Source organism: Lutjanus erythropterus, chromosome 7, assembly GCF_056507025.1.
Source record: "Lutjanus erythropterus isolate fLutEry1 chromosome 7, fLutEry1.hap2, whole genome shotgun sequence".
Lineage (NCBI taxonomy): Eukaryota > Metazoa > Chordata > Actinopteri > Lutjaniformes > Lutjanidae > Lutjanus > Lutjanus erythropterus.
Window position 1 is genome coordinate 41,199,886 of NC_139323.1, and position 7,616 is coordinate 41,207,501.

The following is a 7,616-nucleotide window of genomic DNA, read 5'->3' on the forward strand; positions in this document are numbered from 1 at the left end:
CCTGCAGTGATTCACCTCTGAAATATAAAGAAGTATAAAAAATATAAAAGCAAACTATAAAATAAAATATAAAAATGTAGAGAAATAGAAAATAGGAATACTGAGTAAACCCAGGGCCTTCCTACTTACATTCCACCACCATATATGAAGTATTTTGCATCACTTTGTGCATGTTTAGCCAAACAGGCCGTATGATTTCTGACATTTTGAGGCTGCAGAGTGGTGATCCAGCTCCAGTCCTCACCGACTCCTCCGCCTCTGCAGCAGTAATCAGCACTCAGTCAGCCGCTGTGTGTGTTTGTGTGTGTGAGAGACATTTTGAGACATTTGCAGCTCAGCAGCAGCAGTTCGAGGACTGAGGAGAAGTCCCGGTACAGCCGCTGCAATCAGTGCAGCGCGGAGGGAGTGTGTGTGTGTGTGTGTGTGTGTGTGTGTGTGTGTGTGTGTGTGTGTGTGTGTGTGTGTGTGTGCAGCAACATGTGGTTCCCTGCACAGGATGTAAAGAGTCAACAAGGAGGCCATTCACTCCCAATTAGGGAAATCAAACAGGACAGGGGGCAAAGCGCTACTCCAATCAGCACCAGGGGTCAGTGGACAGCAGCGGCGGCGGCAGGGTGGCGGCCCAGGACCCTCATCATCATCATCATCACCTTCATCATCATCATCATCATCATCATCACCCTCCTCAGCCCGGGGCTGCACAGAGGCCCTGAGCTCAGACAGAACCAGCAGAGAGCAGAAACACATTAACACCAAAAGGAGCTTTTATTCAAATGCATCCGGTTTGATTGACAGGCCTGCTGAGAGAAGTACTTAAATACTACCACAGTGTACAAATACTGCTGTACAAGTTAAAGGGACAGTTCACCCCAAAATCAAAAGTATATATTTTTCCTCTCACCTGTAGTGCTGTTTGTCCATCTAGATTTGTTTGGTGTGAGTTGCAGAGTTTTGGATGTCTGCCTTCTCTCCAGTATAACAGGACTAGATGACAAAATACATCTGAAAAATTCTAAACCAGTGTGTTTTTCCAAAATTCCAAAAAAGTGTTGGGTGAACAAGGTTCAACTTCTTTACTCAAGTAAAAGTGAAAAAGTACAGGCTCTGATATGTCCTTTTCATCTTTGTTTTTTCTATTGTTACATCATTCTCATCTTTTTCATCTTGTTTCATTGTTTTCATCTTTTTATGTCTTTTACATTGTCTTTTGGATCTGTGGAGTGTGACGTTGGGAAGGCGGCACACACTGATGCAAAATAAAACTAATCAATAATTCCCCTCAAATGCAGCAAAACTAAAGTGAGGAGCCTGGTTTGAAAATGTAAAGAATAAAAAGCGCAGATTTTTGTGTTAAAACGTAGGACGTAAAAATAAAAAGTTGTCTGAAAAATAAATACTTGAGGAAAACACAGATAGACTTTCTGAAAATTCTTCTTAAGTACAGCAACAAAGTACTTGTACTTAGTTACTTCTCACTTCTGCAAAGTTTTAATATTTTTGCTCAAAAAAAGTCTGAAACGATTAATTGATATATTAGCAACTATTGTTTTTGCAGCTGACTAATTGATTAATTGTTGCAGCTCCACTTTGATCCATGAAACAACTGCTGAAAGATTTTAGGAGCATTTATTTACTTATTCAGTTATTGACCAGGCACAGTGCACATTAATCAAGACTTTAGTTTACACTTAAATCTTAAAGCTAAAGACTAATTTACAACAAATTAATAGCTGATGTCATCAACACAATGCCTCAAGAAATACTGCAATAAAATATGATACAAAACAAATCAATGCAGTACATAAATACATCACAGAAGCACAGAGATTTATAAAAATAAACAGGTGTCTCCTATATTTCAATAAAAGCCTCTTCCATCACACAGAATAACAACAGAAACAGTGTGTATCCTCTCACACACTCACCTGGCTGCTCAGTTCTCCTCATTAAGATTTCCTCGGTGGTCTCGAAGGGGCAGCAGTTTTTTTTTTTTTTTTCATAGGTTCACCGTTCAGTTACCACCCACAGTCTCCTCGAGCCGGACCAGACTACAGACCAGCACAGACCCTAATTATCCCGGTTCAGCCTGTCAGTCCTGACATGAGTTAACGTGCGGCGTTTCATGACTCTGTGATTAAGTTCCACTTCAGACCAATTTAGTGAAGCTCTGCATTAATTTACGATCCGTCCTGTTCCTGGTTTGTGCAGTTTAATACAGTATCAGAGAGAGAGGGATCCTCAGTCTGTCAGATTTATGTGTTGAACTTTATCGAAGTCAAATCTGAGCCCAGAAGCTGCCTGTCAGACTCAGACTCTGTCTCAAACACTGTCAGCCTTTAATTAACTATTAGAGATTAAATATTATCTAACTGAGCAAAAATAACTGTGAAATGTTTGACAGAAATTTAGTTTTATCCCATTTAATATATAAGCTCAGCTCATGTAGTTTAATTCCTTACACTATTCTTATTATTATAGGACATACAATATAAGTTAATTGTTGATTTTAGGAATACAAGGTTGTTGTCTTTAGTTTTGTAAATGCAAAGACTGACATTATGCTGTTTGCTGCAGACAGGTATTAATATAATATAATAATAGAGAATAGAGACGACTCAGTTAAAGGTTAAAAACAAGTGTAAGCATGTCAGTATTAGCAACAATATGCACAAAAATAATCAAAAGTAAACTTTTGCAAACTTTGCAAAACAGACGCATTTGGAGTGAGATATTTATTATAGAAATATATTTGGAATATTATTTTTGATCAATTCAACATGTAAGCAACATTTTATGTTGTCATGGTGGAGATAATTCCTCTGATGGGTAATTTAATTTATAAAAATATACATTTTATTATCTGATTATGTGTTTTATGTTCATAATCTTAATCTGAATAGTAACTACAGCTGTGAAGAACGTGTATATGAGGCTGTGCCACAGCACTGCCTTAGAACTGCAGTTGGTCAAATGCAGAAAATGTGTTTTACTATATATATTGTGCATGAGTATATGATTAAAAAAACAAAACAAAACATGATTTACCATTTACCAAAATGTAAAAAGTACAACATTTCTCTCTGAAATTTAGTGGACAAGAAAAATAAAGTGTCAGAAAATGCAAATGCTCAAGTAAAGCACAACACCATCAAATTATAATAATGTTTAGTACTCGAGTAAACGTACTGACTTACATTTGGGTTGAATTAAAAACACAATCAGCTCTGTTTTAGTTACTTTTAAGAATGCAAAATATTCAACATGCTGCAAGTTTTTGCTCAGAATTTAAGCAGAACTGATGAAGTGCTGATATTCCTGCAATTTAATTATAGATACACGTATAACAAGATTAAATACTTACATCTATTGCTCATTGTGTTGGAGGACTTCCATCTCTGTTAATGTTTCTCCTGCTGTTTTTCTCCATTAAAATCTTTTAAAAGTTTATTTTTGTGACACAGTTTAATACAATGAAGTGGCCTGCACATGTGTATAATATGTCCCTGGTCAGAGTCAAATCAGGGACATTGTGATTACGTGGTCTGCATCTTAAACCGCTGGTCCATCAGGACGTGTTTCCTCCTGCATATTCAGTCTCCTCTGACTTCCTCTGCACAAACACAACGTGCAGGTTTGAACTGACTTGATGAGGAAGTTCGAGTCTTCAGCAGCTGTTCTGTGAGACTCAGAGGATCATAAAATCATATTCACAGCTCACACTGTCATGTGTTTACTCATGTTTTGTTAACCTTTAAAATAATCTTTCAGTGTGTGTGTTGTGTTTAATATCCAAATATCTTTTATTCATTCAAATAGCTATTTTTATTAATGTATTTATTGATCTTTATAATGTTTGTGGGTTTTTTTATCGCTCTGTATGTCATTTTTGGTCCATATTTGTTGCTTTTAAATAAAATGACTTGACTTATTTACAACGAGGCCTGAGATTTTCAGTTAAATGTGTAATCTGTAACATTTTCCTCAAAAAACAATGTAGAGACTCATAAACATCATCCCTAATCATCACTTGTATCTGCAAAGACCCTGCAGCCCTCCGCCTGTATTTCCTCATTTTCTAATTATTTTGCTCCTCAGGACACTTTATTAATGAAAAACATCAGTATTTGACGTCCCGGTACCTTTCTGGTGCGTTCACGAACAGCTTGATCAGCCTGCTGATTCTACTTTTAACGTTTGACTAATTAAATGAAGCTCAAATGTTTGTAGCACATAATTTGAGGTCTTTTTCATATCAAGTCTGAAGTTTGTAAAGCTGTTTATTGACTCCTCCTGCTTTTATTTAACCAAATAAAATCAATACTTCCTATTAAAAATGCATGTCCAAAACTACTTTCTGAACTAACCCTAGTATAAATGTATTCATGATTCAGATTTTTAGCTCCACAGACTCTGCCTGCTAACGTCAGCTCTGCAGGATGGCATTTTCCTCTCAGAGATGTTTGGACGTTTCCATTCGCCACAGACAAACTGCAGCAGCCGGAGCAAACAGGCCACTTTCACATCGAGCTCTGAACAAAGAATAGGGCCCCTGGAGGAGAAGACTGCGAGTCTGAGACATGGGGAGGCCTTTTTTTTTTCTCCTTTTTTTTCTGCCCTAGCTGGCACCGGAATGGGCTTGTAGGCAGGAAAAGAGAATCTGGAGGGAAAACTAATGATGAAAAAGTCTACTCTATCCCTGTGCCTTCATTAAATACATGGAAAGAACGAGAGAGCCACATCTGGATTCAATCCGCGTCCCTTTGATGGCATCAAGTGTTCTTTTCCCAGATCAGGGGGCTGGAAGCTACGGGATGTCTATGGCAGCTCGGAGCCCAGAGTCGACTCCTGCCATCTGAACACATGACCCCCCCCCCCAAACCTTCTAAAGTGCACCCCCCCAACATCACCTCCACCATCCAGCTCCCTCCATCCCTTCACCCCCACCACCTCTGAAGCCCAACTAACCTACAGTCCAACACTTAGTATCAGCGTAGAAGAACTTTGGAGACTTTATTAATTCTGCACATGTTCAGAGAGAGATCCTGTCTCTTTTTACTTGACTTACTTACTTTAAGTTTATCTGACAGCTGGAGTTACAGGTTTCTATGGAGATTCAGAGAAAAGTTGATCAAATATAACATGAAGCAAAGCCACCGGACTCCTTTGACAAAAACACTAATTTTACATGGTAGTTGCAGGTCTACCGCTGCCACAAGCAGTTAGTTTGTCTTGACCCTGTCCACAGCAGGACATTGCTGGTCTTCCTACACTGGTACTCCTGCTGCTTCCCCAAATTGGGAGTGTGTCGGCTATGGAGATGTAGCTCATACAACCATGCTTAAAAAAACCTAAAACCAAACTATCCCTGTAATTCCCCAGATTCACTCTGTTTGCAGCATCCAGTCAAGTTGCAGCTGGGAACCATGAAGAACTTATGTTACGTTACTGAGCTCCAGTTAGAAAAAACGATGCCAAAGATCTTTTTGTTCACGTACAAAAACTACGAGGTGGTTGACAAAACAGTTTACTGCAGTATGAAAAAACATGAAGGTCGAAAATTACAAACAGTGATGCAACAATTTCCAACTTCTTGGATTGACTTGGTCCCACCTCTAGTTGAGACTCCTCAACACAAGTTATGGCTTGTTATAGTTATGAAGAGGTGAAGGCATCCAGTATTTTGAAAAATCTAAACAAATTAATAGTTTTTTAAAGCATATATTTATTTGATATAAAAGGCAATAAACTTTTTTATTTTTTTCTACCCCCAACCCACCCGCCTGTACAAGATAATGTATATGAAACAATCTACAGGAGGTTATAATGCCAAACTGAGAAGTAAAATAAAGTCACAGATACAAAAACTACACAGACAGCAGAATACAAATACACACTTAGGAATATTAATAAATCAAATCTGTAGATGTTCTAATATAGAGACTAATTTACTTCAACTCTTATCAAATAAACATTTTTTTTTAAATTGACCCTTCCATTTTATTGGAACTCTATGAGAGGTCCAGACCCCCAGGTCTTAGAAAAGTCTTAACTTATATCTTTTTTTCTCTTCCTTCTGACCTGAAAGCGTGAAAATCATCTTTAATTCAGTTTAGTCTTTCTGATTTTGGGGGGATTTTCATTTTAACAACACTCTGACAGACCGTGACCACCAGATTCTCTCCCGCTCAGATCAGATCAGAGGAGACGGTCTGAGGTAGAAGTTTGGGGAAATGCCTTAAATTCAGCCTGATTGGCTGAGCCTCTGGAAACCACCTGAGAGTCACACACCTGTGAGCGGTCAGGTGGCTGATTAAACAGCAAGTCTGCAACCGCTGCTTGATGACAGGTAAGAGCTGTGTGGGTCTGTTAACGGAGCGCACAACTGTCATTTCCAGTAAATAAACCACAATGCAGCTGAGTAGTTTTATGAAAGTAACATAAAACTACGTTTAAATCAGGCAGTTTGACAGTTGTCATTCAGTAGAGTGGATGTTATCAGCAGTAATCAATCATATCCAGTCCTACGAAACCAACCTGCAGGTCCAGTAACAGCAGAAGTGTTTCAGTTTCATTTTTACACATTACACAGAGAACAACATCTGCATTTATTCTAGTTTCTGTAGAACAAATTTAAGTCCAATATTAACTCTCTTTTAGCTCTGATTTGGTCTCCACCAACTCCTGAGGAAAATATCTGTCGCTTCAGCTGCTAAATGCTCCACTTTCTTCAGTCTCAACTCTGTGTGCTGAGATACAGGTACATTTCTGACATATTCCGCCAATAAAACCATGTAAATCTTACACAGTGGACCTTTAAGTAAAAATACTAAAGTATTAGCATCAAAATATACTTTCAGTCTCAAAAGTAAAAGCACTCTTTATGCAGAATGAGCCATTTCAGAATAATACTGATTTTTTTACAGTCCCTCCCTCCCCTCCAGTGTACCACAGGTCGACCTTATTTCAGAAGAAAATAATGAACTGTAGTAAATAGTAGAAAACATAAATTGTGCTGAATGAACTACTTCTATAATTTTTTGTCATTTTAAAAGATTTTTTTTTTTTTGTCATAAAAATGTTAAAGTATCAGACTGTTGAGATACGTAGTTACAAAGACTACACACACAGAAGTGACATCATGACTTTGTCCCTCCTAAAGCCAACATTAGCCGCTGAGGCCTGTGTGTTTTTGTATCAGGATGTAGTCACATGACCAGCAGGCCCGTCTCATTCTGTCTCTTCCCAGGTGATAAAAGGACCAGGAGTCGCTGATAAAACACTTCAGGTAAGATAACGTCACAGGGGACAGTGGTGTTGGTGTTGGTGTCAGTGACGTCTGTTGTGCGAGATGAGAGATGCAGTTCACTGAGCGGCGTCACACAAAACTGAACTCAACAAAAACAAACTGCAACTTTCTTGACTTAACTGTCTTTTAAATCGACAATATGTAATATATCATTTCTGGCACAACTCAAATCGGAACAAAGAATTATTTGTTGTTTGCCACTGACTGCTGTTTGTATTTTTTCTAATCTGAATCCGCACAGAAACTAAAGCTGTCAGATAAAAGTAAAGGAGTAGAAGTTTGACGCAGCAGAAATACACAAGTACCTCAA